The 21,857-nt window shown below is 44.3% G+C and overlaps 1 protein-coding gene and 2 long non-coding RNA genes across 13 annotated transcripts in view; 2 read left to right on the forward strand and 1 right to left on the reverse strand.

The window, feature by feature from the left end:
• The window catches only part of LOC130599114 (uncharacterized), a 178,059-nt gene extending 168,221 nt beyond the window's left edge, over positions 1-9,838 (reverse strand). The window contains exon 1 of the long non-coding RNA XR_008972159.1: positions 9,797-9,838. This is a non-coding gene — a long non-coding RNA (uncharacterized LOC130599114). The remainder of the gene's footprint in view (positions 1-9,796) is intronic.
• The window catches only part of FGGY (FGGY carbohydrate kinase domain containing), a 323,114-nt gene that overhangs the window by 148,253 nt on the left and 153,004 nt on the right, over positions 1-21,857 (forward strand). The gene's annotated exons all lie outside the window — the stretch shown is intronic.
• Positions 999-19,940, forward strand: LOC130599115 (uncharacterized). Its single transcript, XR_008972160.1, has 2 exons — positions 999-1,340; positions 17,686-19,940. It is a non-coding gene; the product is annotated as an uncharacterized LOC130599115 (long non-coding RNA).

The raw sequence follows: 21,857 nt of genomic DNA on the forward strand, positions 1-21,857 counted from the left end.
TAAGTAAAAGTTTGCTCTGCTGGAGGCATCATTAACTTAAAACAGAAATGTGGGGTTAAAGTTCTCTGGTTTACCTAAAAGTGGTGGAGTTTGCAGGTAACAGATAATACAAGGAGCGTGAGGAGGCCTTGGCGAGCTGGAGGGCACTTGACCAGTGTGGCCATGCTGAGCAGGAACGATGAGTATTGATGTGGAAAGGATGTAGGTGCCTCCAGCTGCTGGCGGGAGCGTGCAGGGACACCAAGACAAGATGCACTTGCCATGCAGAAGGTAACACAGGAAACATTATGTGTCCTGGAGCAGCGGTGGGGAATGGCAAAGAGCATCCTCCACAAGCTCCAGTTCACAAGAAGGAAAGCGTTTTGTCAGCTGCAGCTTCTGACAGAATGAGGATTGTGGGTTTCTGCATTCAAACCCAAATTTCATTGCATTGGCAAGCAGCTCCTAGTGCTACTGTGAAGACTTCATCCAAACTGGGAGAGAGGGAATTTACACCGTGCTGAAAACAGCAATGAAATCACACTGCTTCCTTCCTTGCTGCAGCGAGCCTTTGTACTGCGCTTAACGTGTTTGCTGTTCCAGAGTAGACAGGGCACTGCTAACACTGCCTGTCTGGAAGATAGGAACGTAACATAAGACAGCTATTCAAAGGCTACTGCTGTCTTGTGAGTGATTTGTGGCATGCAGGAAAGATTCTGATGTGTCATGCTGCAGGGGGAAAGGAAAGCGGGATCGGGGTCATGAACAAAAAGGAATTTGCTTATCCAATTTCCGTCTCTTTCTGAATTTGATTGGAACTCACAGTTGTCAGGCTGTGTTTAGGGCTCGTCTTTACCAGCGTCTCCTGAGCTGCGGAAGGTCAAACCCAGTTATTGTTTTGCCTCCAGGGACTTTCCTTCTTCAGAGAGACCTTACAGTGGATGTCCTTTAAACCCTTTTCCTTCCAATTAAGGCAGCAGATTCCCTTTTTAGAGGGTTTTTCATGGGGTGGGGGGACCGTAATCGGGAGACTGATAGACTTATCAATAGCCTTGCAAAACAAAGCCTGCACGATCAGGAAGCTTGAAGTCTAATTCCTTTCAGTGACTTCTCACTCTGAACTTTAAATCTGTCATTTTCATTACACCGGGAATGGAAAGTCCCTAGTTTTCCCAGGCTGCAGTTTTCCTCTGGATTTTAACCCTCAAATACCACGTGGATTTATGCCTCTGAGTACCTGGTGGTTTAGTTTCTTGTGTAGATAAAAACATTTAAGTTCTCTTTTTGGTAGGAATTTAGAGCTTTATGGAGGAAGGCAGTTGGGAGAGGCTGTACCTGCATCAGCAGCTGTAGTCTGACAGGTAGTTAAGAAGTGTTCCAGATCGTTGGGGTGGAAAGGGAGAGCATCCTGAGACAGTTCTAGACCTTTTTTCCCTTTCCATCCTATTATGGCCAGCCTTGTTTTCAGTTTTATTGACAGTATCTCTTCTGCTCCCATCCATTGACACCACTAAAGCCTGTCTCAGCAGATGGCTTTATTTTAGTTCATATTCATCACAGACTGTTGTCATTAACCCTTTAGCCATTGGTGGGGTTAAATACACAGTTCCCCCTATATTTTGCACGTACCACTTGTTGTGGGACAAGCGAGCAGCAGCTCAAGAATAATGTTTCTTGAAAGAGAAAATCCAGCTGTAAGGTGAGGGGAGGAAGGCTCTGGAGGAACAGTAAGTACTGGGAGCAATACCTCAGTCTTGCAATTGGTACAGTACATTGCAGAAATACTTTGTAATTGCTATTTGTATCAGGATTAACTGTGAAACCATAGCACTAGGTGAGACGTAACCCCTGTGCTTCACCAGGTACTTCTGTATGCTTTAATGTTTAGGTGGCTGAGATGACACTGACCACACTGGCTGCTCCTACAAAAATACTAGATCATGCATAATATTAGAGGAAGCCTGTTTTTTTTTGAGCTGGCAGATTAAATACATTAACTGAAGAGTGGCAGAACTATGATTATGTGATTACAGGGCAGCTGTGGTCTTGTGGACTGAGAATAAGGAGAGGAATTTAAAGATGTAAGTTGTCATCTTGTTCTGTTTCATAGAATGGTTTGGGTTGGAAGGGACCTTAAAGCTCATCCGGTTCCAACCCCCTGCCACAGGCAGGGACACCTTCCACTAGAGCAGCTTGCTCCAAGCCCCTGTGTCCAACACTGCCAGGGATGGGGCAGCCACAGCTTCTCTGGGCACCCTGTGCCAGCGCCTCAGCACCCTCACAGGGAAGAGCTTCTGCCTAAGGTCTAATCTCAACCTCCCCTCTTTCAGCTTGAAGCCGTTACCCCATGGCAGGTCAATTAAAATGCTTTGGCTACCATTTGATACACCTACTTTAGATGTTTACTTCTGGAGGACTCAACTCACTCACTTGACTGTGTTGTCCACAAAGAGAGTGTGGAGTGACTGGCTGAGATGCTCAGGTTCCATCCTTGATGCTGCATTTAATGAGGTAATTCCTATCTGCTGTGCAGAGTGGGGCTGATGAGTGCTCTGTCAGTCAAGATACTATTTGCAATTGGTTTATAAAGGGTTAATCTATTATGAATGTCTCCTTAGTCATTACATATGAAGTTCAATAAGTCTAGAGGGTGCTGATAAATGACTTACAATTTACTGTTCCTGTGTGCAGCTGAAAGGGTTAGCCAGGTACTAATCCTTTCTAAAACACTTCTAAATAAAACTTGAGTGTGGCTGAAATACTCTTAGGTACGACTCTGAAAGCAGAGGTGCAGTGTAACATTTTCCTTTGACCCGGTGCTAGCCTCTAGCCCTGCAGCCACATCTGGACGGACATCACAGCCGCACTACTTAGAAGTATTTTATTAAAGGCTGATTCCCTCCTTACCCAGTGTAAAGAAACCCATCCAGATCTAATAATAACAACTTGTAATCCTGCCCCACCGGGCTAGCGCAGATAACGCAACGGAAATTTCCCTCTCAGCTGCTGGGAGAGGCTTTTCTTTTGATAAGGTGTCTCTCGGATCCCGCTGCTGAACCAGCCTGAATCAGCACGTCACCCTCGGAGCGCAGGAAGATCCCGGTCTCAGCCGCTGAGTCACATGAATAACTGGAATAGTTCTGCAAAGCAGAATTAATTCCCAGAACCTCTTCGGGCATATACCAGCAGGCACACGGCTTTTGCTCCAGCCTGACTTTACAGCTCTGTGATGCAGTGGAAAGGACGCTACTGGTATTTTTAATGGAGATAAAGCAGTTTACCTGGTGTTAGAGAGTTAAACCTTGCGAGCTCATTGTTGACATTCTCCTGCTTCCAAGAAGGTTTAAGAATTATCCACGACACAACAGAGCTATTAGGGTTAAGCTCAAATCAACTGTGCGGTGACTCAGAGCTTGTAGTCCTTTCAAATCGAGTGCTGGGGGGAGAAGCTTGGTATTATTAACTATTGAGTAGCTTGTGGTTCATGCAGACTCTTTAGCCAGCCTAAAGATAGCTAAGGAAACCCTCTGGGGTTTTTGATCTACTATACTTGGTCAAAATAGTCTGAGTGAGAACAGTAAATCAACAGCACTGAGGTTCAGGTTGAGCAGAGCCCTTAGAGTAGATGCTTGAAATCTGGCAGAGATTGGGATTCTCTACAGAACCTTTCAGCCCTAAATCTTGTAAATGCAGCCCATGTTTAAAGAAATGAACTTGTCTAGAACAGGGTCGTGAGGGAAGAAGGCTCTGGAGCAAATGCAGTATCTAGGTATTGCTCCAAAAAGTGGCAAGGGGCTATAACAGGGAAGTAGGATGAATAGGAAAGCAAGTAGAGAGTTAGTGGTTCATGAAAATCTTGATTATAGGGACTGTAGTGATAGGACAAGGGGTAACAGGTTAAAACTTAAATAGGGGAAGTTTAGATTGGATATAAGGAGGAAGTTCTTTACTGTGAGGGTGGTGAGGCACTGGAATGGGTTGCCCAGGGAAGTTGTGAATGCTCCATCCCTGGCAGTGTTGAAGGCCAGGTTGGACAAAGCCTTGAGTGACATGGTTTAGTGTGAGGTGTCCCTGCCCGTGGCAGGGGGGTTGGAAGTGGATGATCTTAAGGTCCTTTCCAACCCTAACTATTTTATGATTCTATGGTTCTATTTTTCCTTTTAAGCTGTATTTTATGTTATCTAAATAATAGTGATAAGCTGACCATGCACACAGGGGAATGAAGAAGAGACACCACTTGTACTTCCACCTGTTGCTCTTGAATATATGTCATAAATGAATGCAGGGTAACCTGCTCTAGAATCCAGCATCACTGATAAGTTGCACTGAGTAATGGCTTTTATTTCTGCCCCCTCTTCCTTGTTCTAGCATATTAAAGTCAAAAGTTTGTGCTGTTTCTCTACAGAATGCTATAGCTTTTAATATATGCTAGTTCTTCCAAACACCTACTCTTGAGCTCTTATTTCCTACAACCATCACAAAAGAATGTGGAATTTAGAAGCTCAACGTAGGAGACATTATTCAAGAGGAGGAGCTCAGGGCAAGTGCTCAGATGTTTGTGCTCTGTGTTTTGCCCACAGATGAAAATGTGCCACTTGCCTTGGCTCAAAGGCAGTACCTTTCCCTGTGGTGTGTCTGAATGCGTGCTCAGCAAACCCAAACATTATTTCTGACATCTGTTGCTTGTTTGAATGGCAAAATTTGTGATAATGGTCAGGAGGAATTACACAGGCCGGTAGCCATGGAAACTCCATATCGTTTTTTCCTGTTTCTTTCTCTACTTTTTCTAGTGAATGAATTGCTGCTGAATCCAGCTGGATGGCAGCCCAAGAGACTGCAGTCCTCAGCTTAGCCACAGCACAGGGCAAACCTTGTCAAAAGCAGTGAGCTTTCTCTTTGCATGTTCTCACCCAAGTGCTATTTTCAGTAAGCAACTTCTTTTTTTCAGGAAGAAGTAGTTCAGTGCCTCAGGAAGAGCATCCATTCATTCCCTAAGTCCTGCGGCCATGGCTAGAAAATAAAATAGCCCAAACTCAAAGTAGCATGTCATGACTCATTTCCACATGATTCAGCTCTTTCCCCCTGTTCCTGTGTCCCAAGCAGGTGCCCTCATCCAGACAGCATACTGGGAACAGTCCTTGGCCTTTGCTGTCTCCCAAGTGTACCCAGGCATCATCTGGGAGAGCTCTAGCTGGGATGGGACTGTGCTGTGCCAGAGAGGGTTCTAACAGCTACAAAGCCTGGGAGAACATAGGATGGTTTGTGTTGGAAGGGACCTTAAAGCTCATCCAGTTCCAACCCCTGCCACAGGCAGGGACACCTTCCACTAGAGCAGCTTGCTCCAAGCCCCTGTGTCCAACCTGGCCTTGAACACTGCCAGGGATGGGGCAGCCACAGCTTCTCTGGGCACCCTGTGCCAGCACCTCAGCACCCTCACAGGGAAGAGCTTCTGCCTAAGAGCTCATCTCAGTATCCCCTCTGGCCGGTTAAAGCCATTCCCCTTGGCCTGTTGCTACTTGCTCATCTAAAAAGTCCCCTCTGCGGCTTTCTTTTTGGCCCCTTTAGGTACTGAAAGGCTGTTACAAGGCCTCCCTGGAGCCTTCTCTTCTCCAGGCTGAACAACCCCAACTCTCTCAGCTTGGATCTCATCACGGATCATGGGTCAAACAGTGCCCTGGTCTGCTGAGTTTACAGTATAGATCTAACCTCTGTGAAAGCTATAAGCAGGAAGGGCAGCTAGTGCCAGCGGTGATTTTGGTTGTGTGACAAGAACAAGGCCAGTGCTGACAATTCTGCTTCAAATGCTAGTTCACAGAGGAACACCTCTCAAACCAGGGAAGCCATAGGGAGAACAAGGATGACTGGGACTTTCAGGGACTGCCTGAGGTCATCTGGACCTCTAGGTTTTTTCACAGTACCTAGAGCTATAGGACCTTGCTCCATTCTTGCTGCCCTGAGATGCCACTGCAACTCAACTGCTAACGTGTGCTATACCACCGTGCAATTAAGGCGGTTTAAGCATATCTCATACTGTCTCAATATTGTGCAAGGGTTTGCAGTGATGACTTTTAATGTAATGCACAGGACACACTTGCTGTCTGTTGCCAAGAAAATGTTCCTCACATTTGCTTCGCACTGTGTTATTTTGCAACAGGGAGCACTTGCACAAGGGCTCAGTCCAAGGATTGCTGGTGCTTAGAGCAGTTACTGGTGTTTGTTAGAACTGTTTGTTGTTTTGTGGGGTTGGCCCAGTGTTGTTTTCTGAGAATCCAGCCATCACCTTGACCCAAATGAAACCAGTGAGTGGTTTCATCATTGTCCTCAGAAGGAGTTAGAGGAGTCCTTAAGCCATACAGCGGCTTTGTACGTGCTATGAATGCCTTATTTTGTAGCTCCATTAAGGGAGTGTTAAACAAACATGTAGCACGGTTCTGTTCAGCCTTGCCTTTTGTTTCTTTCCTCCTCAAACAGGAGGTTGATGGCAAAATCATGATTTTAGGGCTGCATGGTTCAGACAATAGATCTGGCTGAGCAGGAAAGCTTGGTTTATGTTCCAAACTGGAGTAGGACAGGTATTTATTATAGGAAAGCCCCTAGAGTGCAATAGTGAGTGGAATGCTCTTTCTATAAAGTTTTACAACCAGTTTATAGAATTCAGCAGAGAATATTGTCACGATGCAATCTTTATTATATTTCAGTCCAAATCTCTGTGTGGCTCCTAAATATGTGTAGTAAGTGTGCCTCTAAGTGGACCTGTCCCTGGTCACATGGGAAGTGCGTCATGCCAGGATTGATATCATCACTGGATTATCCTACTCGTTAGCACTTTGAATCTTTGTAATGCACTTTGAAGTCTTCAGAGGAAGAGCTTCATGGGAATATTTGGAGAGCCTGATTCAGTTCTTAATTGGACTGACTCATGTTGAGTCACCAGGATATCCATTAGCTGCATCTTTAAAACCCAACACTCTAATTGTCAGAGGGCTGTGGGGGAATCAGACACCCCCAGGCTGCTGCTGAGGTTCCATAGGATTGGGATGTCCCCTTCCAGTGTGCTCTGTGGAACATGCTGATTTCTAGGACACCAACCAACACAGCTCTGGGGGCCAAGCCAGCCAGTTTCTGTGTTCTTAAGTTGGCCAACTGCTTGCCAGGCAGCTTTGGAAATGAAGTCCTACTCGCCGGGTACAGCATCACTGGCATCTCTTACGCACAAAGAGCTCACTCACCACACCCACACCTTGCCATGCTGCAGGAAGTTCTTGGCTAACAGAAGCACAGTGAAAAGTGCAAGAAGCACATTCCTTTTTCATTTCTAGGAAAGGCTTTTTTTACTCCCTAAATCAGCTCCTTGAACAAAACAGCACTAGGCAGTGAGTAAGGCACCTGATGACTAAAATCATTTAGGTTGTGGGAAACAGCACAATTTGATGTTGAGTAAAAATCTGTGTGGGATTCGTTTCACCTAACATAAGCCATCTGAAGTTAAGCATTCAGCCTGACCAAGCCACCCAGCTCTTGATCTGCTGTCAGTGGGGACAAGTAGGTACTCTGAGGTTGTGACTCATCCTGTCTTTGTCCTCCTGGGCTGAAATGAATTGTCCTTTGAAGCTGCTTCATAATACCACTTCCTAATACTCAACAAAATATGTGGAGAAACTGGGGTGGGTAGTTTAGTATTGCAGATTCACGTTAGGCAGCTAAAGTTAGGTGAGATAAAGACTGACAGTAATACATTGCAATATGCAAAGAGCCACATTTAATAAAAGAGAATGCTGTTTATAAGGCCAAAAGCCTGATTTGTATGAAAACAATCATGGAAATTGCCTGAACTGTATGTAATCAAGCAGATATAACTGGTCCTGGAAACAGTCATACTGGCTCTGACAGATGATGTGGGGTAGAACAACTGCCCCTGCTCTGCAGGCGTGCTGGGAGTGCTAACAGTTTTTCACCTAACCTCGTTCCAGACCTGTCCATGTATTGAAGGTGTCTCAGCAGCTTGCTTTTCCTGTATAGGTGGCATTCATAGTAGATTTTTTGCTCATTGCCACTCCTTTTGGGGTGAAGAAAGGGCAGGTATCTAATCTATGGCCCCCCTTCTGAATCTCTGCCCTATGATGCTCTTTCCTAGAGGAAGGCATTTGCTTCATTCTGTAGCAACACCACCACAGAATGATTGAGAGATGAGAGAATGAACAATTCCAGCTATTAGGATAATGAAGGGAAAAGAATTGGCCCATTCAGTCATAAAACTGAACTTTAGCAGACTTGGCAAACCTGTATGTCTGTTCTGGACCTGTTTTATTTTACTTCTTTTTGAGGATCCAGAGAAGGATCTAAGAACCCTGGCTGCATTATAGGGCTGCTGAAATTTCCATCATGTAGATACAATATGGGCTAAGATTTGCGAGCTTGTGTTTGAGGGTCAGGTAGTAATGCTACAGCCTCTCATAAGGTGGGATTTTGCCTTTACATTTTGATAGAGTAAAGCTCTAAAACTAAGAAAAATGAGTCCTAACTTAGACTCACTAAAAAGTCCCCCCAAAACAATGCAAGTGATTCTGTGACAATGCTCTCAGCTCAGCAGAAGGCTTGACTTGAGAGTAACTGTGGGCAATTCAATACTGAAATGTAATAAGAATACTATTTCCTTTGTGTTTCTTATGCCATTTCTTTGGTTAATTATATCATTCATGTATTGAATATGGAAAGAGTGCTGCTAAAAACGCTCCACTGCTAAAATTAATATGCTAGAAAAGTAGATGTGTTATGAATAATGCTAGAAATGCTACAAATAATGACGACTATGGAGCCAACGGGCCTACTCCCACAAGTAGAAATCAGCAGGCATGAATAAGAATTGCAAGATGACAGCTGTAATACTTTAAATCTTTGAAACACTTCACACATATTCACCCTAGAGGCACCTTGCAAGAAGAGGAGAGATGCAGGACCTGAATCGGTGGTGTTACGTCAAACAGACCTTTGCCAATGACTTCAATAGGTCTAGGATCAAGCTGTATAATTTGCCTAAGGTTGAACTGGATGTCAGTGGCAGGATGAGCTCAGGCTTCTGGACTCCTGCCCTGTGTACTGTCCATGAGAGCATACCACCACTTATATAGTGTTATCTTTTAGCGTGGTGGTGACCGTATAAATCACTCCTGCCATTCGGTTTCAGAGCATTCTAGTACTAACAGGGCTAGAAGTTTAGGAAATAGCATTATGTCCCTTGCAATCCAAACTATTCTATACACACACACATGCATAAGAGCTGGACGTGATCTCCTTTGCCTAAAGCAGCCTGTGGACCATGAAGATTAAGGCCTTCTGTCTGATGGCCACACTTACCCCTTTTTGGATCCTAAGAGGCTGAAGTGAAATATAGCTGGGGTGGTCAGGGCAGAAGCAGACCAAATGGAAGAGCTTAGGGAACAGTGTAAGACCACAGAATCATAGAATCCCAGGTCGGAAGGAACCTCAAGGATCATCTGGTCCAAACTTTCTTGGCAAAGCATGACCTAGACTAGATAGCCCAGCATGCTGTCCAGCTGAATCTGAAAGTGTCCAGTGCTGGGCAATCCACCACTTCCCTGGGATTATTCCGAGGGCTGATTGTTCTCATTGGGAAACATTTTCCTCTTGTGTCCAGTCGGAATCTCCCCAGGAGGAACTTGTGCCCATCACGCCTCATCTTTTCCATGCAACTCCTTGTAAAAAGGGAATCTCCTCCTTCTTTGTAACCACCCTTTAAATACTGGAATATGGTGAAAAGGTTTAGTAGAAGTTTTTCCAGAAGATTGATGAATATGACCTTAAGATCATCCAGTTCCAACCCCCCTGCCATGGGCAGGGACACCTCACACTAAACCATCTCACCCAAGGCTCTGTCCAACCTGGCCTTGAACACTGCCAGGGATGGAGCATTCACAACCTCCCTGGGCAACCCATTCCAGTGCCTCACCACCCTAACAGTAAAGAACTCCTTCCTTAGATCCAATCTAAACTTCCCCTGTTTAAGTTTTAACCCATCACCCCTTGTCCTGTCACTACAGTCCCTAATGAAGAGTCCCTCCCCAGCATCCCTATAGGCCCCCTTCAGATACTGGAAGGCTGCTAGGAAGTCTCCACGCAGCCTTCTCTTCTCCAGGCTGAACAGCCCCAGCTTCCTCAGCCTATCTTCATACAGGAGGTGCTCCAGTCCCCTGATCATCCTCGTGGCCTCCTCTGGACTTGTTCCAACAGTTCCATGTCCTTATTATGTTGAGGACACCAGAACTGCACACAATACTCCATGATTTGAAGGGAAAAGGGATCAGCAAAGCTAGAGAGGGGAAGGGTCCTACCTGGCCCTGGTTTCAGCTTGCATGTTGGGCCTATTCCTGCTGTTGTATCACTCAGTGATGTTTGCCATTCTGGTGTTTGCAGATTGTTATTTGTTAAAAGCAGTTGGGCTGAGTGGCAGTGTACGGGGTATGTTGTCCTAGGAACCATGTCTGCCACATAAGCTGATGGTAGACAGAGTACTTGCTTTTCACCCATCCCTGCCTGTGCATGATTCCCACTGATGTTGCTGGCACTTGTTTGTTGAAAAGGCCAAGTGAAGACCCAGTTATTTCCCTTTGCACGATCCACATTGCAGTCTGAACTAATAGCTGAGGACTGATAAGCCTGACTGAAGTCTTTCCATAGACATTGCAGGGCTTTGGGCTGGGTCCTGACAAAGACCACATTCTTAGATTTATTACCGTATTGCTTAGTGTTGAGTAATACTTGATTTTGGAAACTTCTTTTTTCTTCCTATAGTAGATTGAGAAATCTGGAAAATCATTGTTTTATGAATAGGACTGGTGAAAAAGGAGTGAGATATACTGTAACTTCTTCAATGAGAAATAAATCCCTCAAGGCCCACAGCACTGGTCAAAAAGAAAGATGTGTCAGGAAGAAGATCCAAGCTTTTCATGAGTTGTGTCCTTATTTTAGGCAATTGTGCCTTGTTGCTGGCTTGTTCGTTGCCAGATTTTCTTCTTATCTTGCTTTAGTTACTGTGCTCAGCTTTCTTCAGAAAGAATGTGTTAGATGGAATGACCTGAATGGTTACAAAGATATTTCAACATAGAATTGCAGAATGGTTTGGTTGGAAGGGACCTTAAGGCTCATCTAGTTCCAACCCCCTGCCATGGGAATGGTCAACAGCATATTTTTGTTCATGAAGATAAGTGCTGCTAGAATTATTTTAGGCAAGTTTTCTAAGGAAACCAGACTCATGACCAGGATGTAGGTGGAAGTCTGTTATTCTCTTGTATCAGAGTCCACATGGTAAAGGCAGAGTGGGAAGTAGGTTTCTTTTGTCTCAGTGCTTATGAAACTAAAGAGCGATAAGTTCATCCCTCTCTAAGAAGAAATGCAGCATGTTGGCTAATCGGGTGACTTCTTCATGAGGAAAGATGCTTTGCAGAGGGCTTTAGAGAAGAAGATGCCACCCCCAGATTTAAAAATGAAAGAGAAAGATCCAAATGAAAAGACACAACGATACAGAAATGGCAGGAGCGGGGATGGGGGAAGGATGTTGAGGAATGGTGCCTGGACCTGATGGGTTGGCAGTACCTTCTTGGGTCTGGCTGAGCACTGAGATGCAAAGCTCCATGGCTTCTTCAGAGTACATGAACAAGGAAAACGATTGAGTAACAGAGGTGTCATATACAGAAGAGGGAGTGATGAAGCTGATCTTAATGGCTATGTTTTCCTATGTGCGCTGTGTCCTTTTAGAACCACTGCACAATAGAGATGTGATATAAGAGCTCTAAATTTATTGGCAGAAGCAGAAACTGGTATGGGGCAGGACAGGGGATGCTTCCAGTTAAACATGCCTGGGTCTGTCCCTCTGGTTAAGAATCCTGGATAATTTTCCCCTGGATAACACAGTTCCGTTCCCTTCTTCTTACACTTTATCTAGCCCTGGACTTACTGAAAGCAAAGGGAGCTTCCAGGATATTTCTTCAGCTTTTGCCAGTCTTTCACATCTTGCTCTATTTCAGATACCAGAGAAGTTCTTTTAAGGTCTTAATTCCTAGGAGATGTGGAGGTTTATCAGAACTGATTTTTAGTGCCAAATTAATATGCTTGCTCTGTCCCTCTCAGAGGTAGGGAGAAGAGTGAGGTATGGTGAGAACACAACATTCCGGGAAGCCTGTGATAAGCGCCTGGATGTTCCTTGGAAAATGGAAGTTAACTTAGTTCTCTTTTCCTGGAGGCAGCTTATTTTACATTTACTGAAAACAAAAGCAAAACAATAAAAACACTCTTAAGAAGTTCCTTCTACTCTTGGAAGTTCATTTCTGCCCTCATGCTGTTGGTTACCATCCCTTTTGCTGCCAGCCCAACTACGTGGAGCTGGGATTTAAATTAGAGCATGGAAATAAGCTGGGATAAAGAGAACAGACACCCCTCTGGGTTTTATTTCAATTTGGTTTTGCACTTGGGTTATCTCAGTGATGCAGTTCTTACCTTGCTTTAACTTGTTTCTGTAGGCACAACTAGGGCCTACTAGTAGCCATGAGCTGTATCGTTCTTAAGCAAACCACCATAAGTGTGTTTCTGCTTCAAACATCACTAAAGCTTTTTTAACTTACTGACTTAAAGACCTGATCCTGCTTCCACTGCCATAAATGACAGAACTCTCCTGATAGTGAGGCTGGTCACGAAATTGAAAAGTCATTGTAAATGCTTTAATACCAACGGATTTAGGGATTTCCTCAAGCACTTTATAGTTCTGTTCCCAGCTTTGTCTCTGTTTCACTGTCGATTGTCTACTGTTCTCCCTAATCCTCCCTGGGCTTTCTGGGGCTCTATCTTCCCTTCCCACTGACAGATAGAAATGTATTGTTGCTAGCTTTAGTATTCTCGATGTATTGAGCTCTCACTCCTTTCAGGTGAATATAGGCACGTTTTGGTGGTTTTATCTTCAATTGTTTAAAGATAATTCATTCAGTCTATTACTGTTTCTATTAGCAACCCAACATCTGAGCTTTTCATTAACCTTGCTGTTTCATTACTTAAAGCTTGCTTATCACTTTGAAAAAGGAAAGCATTAAATACATTCACAACATGATTATTTTATATTTGCTGAACGATTAGCACCAAGACATTTTAAATTTCTCTTTACATCCATTGATGGAGGAATATCCCTTGTTACTTCACTCCAGAAATCAGACACGTAGACCAGAACCAGCCATAGGGTAGTTTTGACTTCTGACAGGCAGAGATTTAGCTCTGTGCTACTTATCATTGTCTTTGCATCACCTTTCCTCACTTTTATGGTCCTCTTTCTGCTATGGATCCTTTTCAACTGGTTGCTTAAATGGATCCCAGAATGACTTGGGCACAATGTTGCTGATGCATTTGTCTGCAGCAGAACCCAGTTGCCCATGCCAGGAATGTATTCATGAGGCACTTATTTTGATTCATGCTTTGGCAGATTAAAATTTAGAGCACCTTGCTTGATTATAATCACAGAATTATATCTTTTCTCCAGTATCAGTCACTGTGGAACCAGCTGCCCTGTGTTGGGCTTTGTCAGGGGAAGGAGAGCAGGCAGCTGTCGAGGTGTGGTAAGACACTGGCACAGGTTGGTAAGACACTGGCACAGGTTGGTAAGACACTGGCACAGGTTGCCCAAAGAAGTTGTGAATGCTCCATCCCTGGCAGTACTGGTTCAAGGCCAGGTTGGACAGAGCCTTGGGTGACACGGTCTAGTGTGAGGTATCCCTGTCTGTGGCAAGGGGGTGGAACTGGATGATCTCAGGGTCCTTCCCAACCCAAACCATTCTGTGATTCTATGTGACTGAAGCTGTGTGAATATTTACACTGAAATTCTAAACAAGCCCCCTCAGAATCTTCTTTTTTAAGGCAAATTTACCTGCAAGTGAGATGCAGATTTACTATTCAGTAACAGCCAACAAGTGATCCTGATATTTAGTTTTGTGGATTACTTGTATTCTCCAGGACTGTTACTTTTAAATGCTAGCTCTTATGGTTACTGCCTGTTATTTACCACTTAAGCCGCCACCTATTGTTTCCTTATCACTAACTGGGTAGCTCCCAAATCCACAAAGACACATCAGTTTAGTGAGGCTTTTTTCCGAGGCTGATTTATGCAGAGAGTTGCATGAATACTTACAACAGTCCCTGGGGGTGTTCAAGGCCAGGCTGGACAGAGCCTTGGGTGGCATGGTTTATTGTGAGGTGTCCCTGCCCATGCAGCGGGGTTGGAACTGGATGACCTTAAGGTCCTTTCCAACCCTAACTATTCTATGGTTCTATGAGCATACTCCCTCCTGTAACTCGGTTGTGAGCAAGTATAAGATGAGAATATGGTGGAAGCAATTTAGTTTCTACACTTCACCAACTTTTACCATTGTTACAAGAGGTGTTCAGTGAGAGAAATGTTAGAGTTTCTAGTCTACACTAATTGTGAGCCATGGAAAAATGATGATAGGAATAGAAACAGGGAGTTCTTCAGATTCAGTTTTCAAGAAGGCCATTAGAGACTTTTTTCTGATATAATTTCCAATCTTTTCCTACTCAGCTTTGGTAATAAATATCCCTTGAGGACAGCAAACATGAATCTATTGAGAATCTTGGACGAGGGACTTTAATGATTTCATTTAAAGTGCTGGTCGTTCAATTTTCGCAGTCTGGCTGTCTCTCTCTTCAGTTCCTGATGTTTTTACTCAAAGAATTCTCCCTTTCAATTAAGTGAATGAACCTGAGAATTAAGTAAGGCTGTCACAGGAAGTAAAATGAATATGACTGATTTTTATAATATAAATTGGAAGCAATTACCAGTTTTCTATCTTCATGCTTGCTTGGAAAATTTACACTTAACCCAGCAATACACCTTAATTAAAGGCCTATCTATCTATATAACCTTCTCTTTCTAGCAAAAGTCCTTCTGTGAGCTGTATTAAATTTACTGTGGCTTCATCTCTTTATTAATAACTTTTCCCTATAGTTTCAATTAAGTTTCTGGTCACATTATAGCACTGAGGTAAGAGTTCTGTCTGACCTTTAATAGGATAGGGATAATAGAACATCTTTGGCTTATGTTCTCCTTTGGTAGCACAACGTCTCCTTTTACTAAACACATGTATGGAATTTGTAGATGGCTAAATGTGCATTTCTCAATGAGAAAGCCTACACCAGACTGCAGTGAAACTGGATGGACATCCATTCACAGTCTGTGGGACCAGACAGTGCTTAAACAATCTCACTTTTCCTTGCTTTTATGGCAAGCACCAGTGGGAGATCGTGAATTACTCTTAATATAAGATAAAAATACTGTATTTTGACTGATGTTTTCCATATGGCAAGTCATGCTTCTCCCCACATGAAGCCCAAGGAGTGTTCTGTGAGGCAAAGGGTGTAGTTACTTTCCGATGATAAGGACCACATTGCATTTGAATTCAGATGTTAATGTTCTGCATTTGGACACCAAGTGGAAAGGACAATTAATGATCTGGAATGATAAGGGATGTTTATGCTTCTTTCAAGCCCAAATTACTTCTGGGTGGGAAGGGTGTATCTGGGAGCCAGCCAGAGTTTTGGCAATATGAATATCTGAACCAGCTGCTTTTCTTGCTGTTTTCCCATGATTGGATTAATCTGTTCTTTGTGTCTCTTCTTTGTAACCTGTAGCTCTTGATGCTCTTAGGAATTTTACAGCCAGAGGCATCTACCACATATTTTTCTCTTAATAGGTGATTATCATTTTACTTCATTATGAAAACCCCAACTCCTCTTTACCTCCATATCTATGTTCTTGAATCAGCCTGTCCCTGATTTTAATTCAACGAATCATACAACTAGCCTCAGCTGAAAGTTGCCAAAGCACAAAGGACACAGCAAGTTAGATTTGCCAAGGTGACATCTCTCTGCATTAATTCCTGCTGGTATTTCTGTCTCTGCGGATGTCTCAGTGTTTCGGATACCTCATCTGGCGTGTCCACATAAAGTGGGGTCTAAAGATCAAAGCAGTAAATGTCCCATATGAGGCAGAGCTGGATATTTCAGATGAAGAACCCGAGCTGTGGCAGACCCTCATGGGATGCCATGGGAACAGCTCTGGGATGGGCTCAGGGCAGGGATGCCACTCCTGCAACGACGTGACTCACAGTTATTCCCACATGGGTTTGGCCTATTGACTTGAATACACATTACAATGAATTACTGGTTGAACCTGCTGGTAAATGTGCTGTATCAAAGAGCTGTGGAGCAATATCTTCCTCAGGCAGGTGCTTGGCTCCGAGCACTGCTTTGGCAGTGGCTGAGATCCGCAGATAGCGCTCACAGAGGTTGCGTTATTTCCAAGGCCTTGGTTTAGATGCACTCCAATGCTTCTTGCCCTGGAGCAGCAGAATCTAACAGTCACCGTCTGGGCTGTTTCACCCTTAGTCAGCAGGACTCATGCTTCATCACTGCCCAAACTGAAAACCTATTCAACATCATCATCGTTTGTACACCTGTCACGATTCTGCCTTCAGCTCTACCGGTATTTCCAGCCCAGTCCACCCATTTACCAGCTTCTTCCACAATCCTTTCCATGCTTCCTTCTGTGTCATAGCCTGTGTTCCCCCATGAACTCCCTGACTTTTTGCTCTGACTCTTTGCGCATTTAGCCTCTCTTAAATACACATTTCACCTTATTTTAATATGGAACTGGATTTACTTCTACATGTATTAGGTTTTGTTCCCATTCTCCTACCCACTTTCTGCTTCCCTATCTGTCCTGGGATTGTGGGTAGAGGCACAATCCCTTGTTTAAAATGCAAAGCATGCAAACACATGCTAAAGAATTATGCAAATATTTCCCAATTGCTTTCATTGTGATTTTTATTATCATTGGTTTGGTCTTATGATGGAAAGTGGAAGCCGAGGGAGCCAAAGTTCCTGCCTGTGCATGGAGCTGGGATTAGACTCTGAATGTCCCGGTTCCTGTTCGTTCTAGAGCACATGACTGTTGTCTCTCCTGGAAAATCTTCATTTACTGAAACAGAAGTTCTGAGATTTGCATAACTTTGTAGCAGCACTTTCTGTAGTGTTCTATTCAGTCCATGCCAGGTACATTGCTGCTAAATCATAGCAAAGGAGATTACCCTGAGCACTGAATACTCCAGTACTGTTGGATTTCCCACCATGAATTGCTACGAGTTCTGTTATTTCCCAATAATGAATTCCCATAGGACAAGCTGGCATAAGAGAAAGTGTACACTGTATATTTTAAACTGTGTGCACATTGGAGTGTGCAGAGCCATGTGTCTGGGAATTGCATTCAAGCTTGTGTTCGGGGGGCTGTTAATGAAGTAGAGGAGGAAAGGGACTGTGAAGCAGCAGATCTCTTTCTGTAGATGAGGCACAGGAGCAAACGGAGGAAAAGCCAAGGAGGGAGCTGCTGGAATTGGGCCTGGTGCTCTGGGATTGGTCTCCTGTTGTCACCAAAGAAGCAGACTTGTCCCTAAGATGCTGTCAGCTTTGCCCCTGGGTTTCTGCTACTGGTGGGCCAGCACAGTACAGAGTAGCAGGGCTGGGTGCTCCAGAGGTGTGGGGAGAGGGTTCACTGAGTGATTCCTCATCTCCTCTTGTTGCGTGCTAACAGGGAACTGGAAAAGGGAGCTTTATTTGTCATCGCTTTCTTTCCCTCTTCAGGTAAATCCACCTCCTAGCCGGTGGCCACATCCAACCCAGGCCTGAACATGCAGTGCCAAAAGGAGAGGACAGAATGCTCTGGGAGACAGACACATAGTTCCTGCCTGCTGCCAACTCAACCCCTAACAGTTTGTTTTCTTGGATTTAATTTTGGAAAGAACTGGAAGGAGGGGAAACCTTTCCTGCAGCTTTCATTTCTGGAATGAAATAATTTCTGGATCTCATTTCTGGAACAGTTCTGTTTGCTAAGGGGTGAACACAGGGGATTTAAGAGAAGGAACTGAGCTTTGACCTTCTGTCCAGGCATTCCCGCAACTGCTTCTGCTGTCCATCTCCCTCACCCTGCACAGGAGACGCTGGGAGTGGCTGAAGACATGGTAGGAAGAGCCTGAACAGATTGTGCAAAGAAGTAGCCTATCTTCTGGTTGCTCAAAGGGACACTGAGGAGTGCCACAGCGCTGGAATGACACGGATCTGTGGGAAGACCTTCTGGAAAGCGGTTGAGGAGGAGCAGAGATATCAGGCAGCCTGGAAAACGGGATACCAAGGAATTTTGCAAGAGGAGAGCTCAGTTGAGTGAGAATCCTCCCAAGAGGATGAATTAACTGGAAATTCAGGAGAAGATGTATGCACAATATCCAGTTCTTTTGTGATTTAACCCAAAATCGTTCCATGTTCTCCATTCCTCACAAAGCCCCAGTTCTCATGTCATCTGATTATCTGAGGCTTTCAGCCTTCAGTTAGAAATAAGTCTACTGGTTCTTAAGGTCATAGAGAAAAGCTTCACTCAGGTAATCCAGTTTGGAAGGCTGAAAGCCTGGAGTGCAAGCTGCATCCCTTGGGATAGTGCGTGGGTTTCCTAGTGCCATTCACTATGTTACATTTTTAGAAGTCACCAAGAGCCAGTCTGAGCTGCAGCACATATTTGGGTTTTTAGGCCATGCATTCTACCTCAAACGTGGCGGATCTGTGGGAGGAAGATGGAACAGCCCAGAAATGGCATCATTTTGACACATGGAAGATGGTGATTCAGTTATTTCACAGGTACATGGACTACTGCAAATATGCAGCTCATAAAAATCTTGACAGTGTTTAAAGAAGCACTTTGAGAGTGTCAGTCCCCTTCTCATCATGCCAACTGGTCAGTTTGTTTTGCCATATACGTGGATGAGGGCTCAAGGAACAGGTGAGCACTGAGGAGATCAAACTGCCTTTCCAAGGAAGAAGTGTTGTGCATGAAGCTTTCATCGACATCTCTTGATCTGAATGAGGAGATCTTGTTCTGTGGATGAGGAGAGGACCTTGGTCTCTGAAGATGCTAATCCAGCACTTCTTGCTGCCCTTAACTTGACCTATGTAGTTTAAACCGAAGCAATGTACAAGTGACAGAGTTTCTGCTGAGAAAGTGCAATATGTGCCAACACTTTTAATATTACACTTTTTTTTTTCTGTTTAATCTAGTATCTGATGTGAATGGAGGGAAAAAATGATGTACAACATATTCCTTGCACCAGAGCCTTCGAAAAGAGAATGTAAATGCATGGGTATGACACAAACTCCCCTTCTGTTAACACGCACTCACACAGGCTCGCCCAACTTGCCAAAAGCACAGTTAGCCAACCTACAGCGTGTAGGGATGTAATTTACTGAAGGGAGGGGACAGGTCTAATTTATGCACTTGGCCCTCGGAGCATGGTTTACCTCAGTGCTTTTCAATGTGCAAATTCTGTAAATCTGACTGGGAGAAGGAATTTCAGCTCCCGCCAGGCCTGGGACATGCTGAAAATGTCGCTCGCGCAGATGATGACTTGTGTTTAATTTGCTGTTGTGGATGGGCCTGAACCAAACTCTTTCATTCCAAACATCTCTAAATTTAGGAGGTTTTGGCATCCTAGTCCAGATATGAGTCAATAGCTCTCTGTGTTCCAAAGAATAACTATTGGGTTGCAAAGGTGGGAGTCGTTATGTAAATGGGATAATATAAAGGAATATCTATATTAATACTTTCATTATGCCTTGGAGCTAGAGGTTTGCCAAGGCTTAAGTGGACTCAGGATGAGCTGGACGCATCCAATTAATGTAAGTAATGTGACTTTTCTTGAGCAAATGTGACTCCTCGGTGCACATTACAGCTGTTGAGTGTTCCAGCTCTGCTGCATCTGGTCCACGGAGGTTTAGAAATGTGGATTTGAGTGTTGAAACCTGCTCTTAGTTCTCATTTTGTTTGGTACGAAATAAATGTGTTCTGATTTTCAGTGCTTCTGTGAGGGAAATGAAACATATCGGGGTGTGTTATTGATGGATATACGGAATACCAATTCAAGAATTATGTGTTCATATGAAAAGTGCATTGGACCTCCCATCTCTTTCCTGATGTCACCGCTGTTACTGAATCATGTAAAAGTCTTCTAAGGCTTCTCTCAGCATAGCTTCTGAATTTCTCCCACTGATGCCATAAGCAACATCTAACATTCTGCTGCTTCCCTCTCTTGACCAGAGGGAAACCCTCCATGCAGTTTACCATGGGGCTCAGGTGCTGGCTCACACAGGGCAGGTGGAAGACAAGGCCCTTGACTGTGCAATTGCACTTCGCACTTTGAAGTTGGACTGTGGGTTTTGGTAAAGGGTGCAGTTCTGCTTGGTTCTAGGGAAAGGAAATGGGACTTCCTTCCACAACAGAACCCTTAATATTATTTAGATGTTTTGTGATTCACCTCTTGTCATATCCCAGCCTTACTCCAGGATGTCTCTTGAGTGACTGGGACTCACCACTGCCAGATAAAAGGGGAGAAAAACAGCACTAAGAAAAGCTATACCAAACCCTCTTATGGTTTCCCAGACTGAGAAAGACAGGCAGTTCCCCCAGCTCTCCACAGCTCTCTGTGGCTCACCATGATCTCCACCTCCATGCATGGGGCCTCCTAACTGGAATTGTTCTTTCCAACCCAGTTGTCCCTTGCTGCTGTGACCCATGCTGGTCACACTGTGGTGGAAGAAGCCAGGTTTGTCCCTTTCTTTGTGCTGTCTGAAAAGCTGAGCATTTGGAATCACCCCCACATGGAAGCAGCAGGCAGTGTAGTGGAGTAAGCACAATATAATACATGAGGATCAGCTTAGCATGTTGGATCAGTGACACTGCAGCAGAACACAAACTGCTTATTCTTTTTCACAGCTGTTCTCCCAAGCATTTTAAGCATACATTCACCCTCAGCATGCAGGAGATTTACGTATTTCACTTCTATTGACATGGTAGAGGAGACCCTCCTCACTTGCAGATTTACTCTTTTAATAGGCATCCAGCACAAATGGGAATTAAGTACATCTGTGTGTCCAACAGAGAGGAGACCAGAACCAGCTGTAGGCACAAATAACTGCTTAGGAGGCCCATATTTTCCTGCTGATTTGGTAACTCACAGGACAGCCAAATCTTCCTTTTTAGGAAGGGGAAGAAAAAGAGAGGACCTCATCTTCAGATTGTATCACCCATGGAAGAGGAGAGTCAGCAGGGAGAGAACTCTGCGTGAGGTTCTCCTCTGCCTGATGGAGCAGCTGGAGCAAATAAGGTTCATCGTGGGCAAACGTGAGCTCATTTTGCCTCTACTCCCAGCTGGCAGAGAAGCCAGAGTGTTTGTTTCAGGCTCTGAGTCAATGCTGTGATAACTTGCTCGCGTGACTTGCTAATTGAAGTTAGAGATCCTTCAAGATACTGCACGACTGTGGCATAGATGTGCTTCTCTTAGTTGTCTTATACATGAACCTTTTCGAGCCATTCATCTAAGTCAAATGTACTGCAAATGGTAGAAGGACAATGAGGATTTTGGGAGAGACAGGTAAGGCTCCGTACACGTTCTCACTGTTGGGAGATGCAGAGGTGAGTCATCTGCGTTGCGTGATGACAACCCAAGCACAAGGAACACAGTCCTCAGCAAAGTCCTTTGGGAATTAGCCACCCAGAAAGATAAATCTCAAAGACAAAAGAAAATGGTATTAGGAGGAGAGAAGTGGCAATGCCGGGAGCCCTTAATTTGATGCCAGTGATATCTCAGAGTAAGCAATTTCCCAGAGGGTTGTCGGAGATGTGAAGCGAATTGTAAGCGCTGCTTTACAGGCATTTGTGGGCACACACACCTGCTTACAGCAAGGGAAAAGACAGTGCGTAAATGTCTGGAATA

The sequence above is a fragment of the Pezoporus wallicus genome, unplaced genomic scaffold (assembly GCF_028554395.1).
Source record: "Pezoporus wallicus isolate ANWC-B61680 ecotype Strahan unplaced genomic scaffold, APGP_CSIRO_Pwel_v1 contig_8108, whole genome shotgun sequence".
Taxonomy (NCBI): domain Eukaryota; kingdom Metazoa; phylum Chordata; class Aves; order Psittaciformes; family Psittacidae; genus Pezoporus; species Pezoporus wallicus.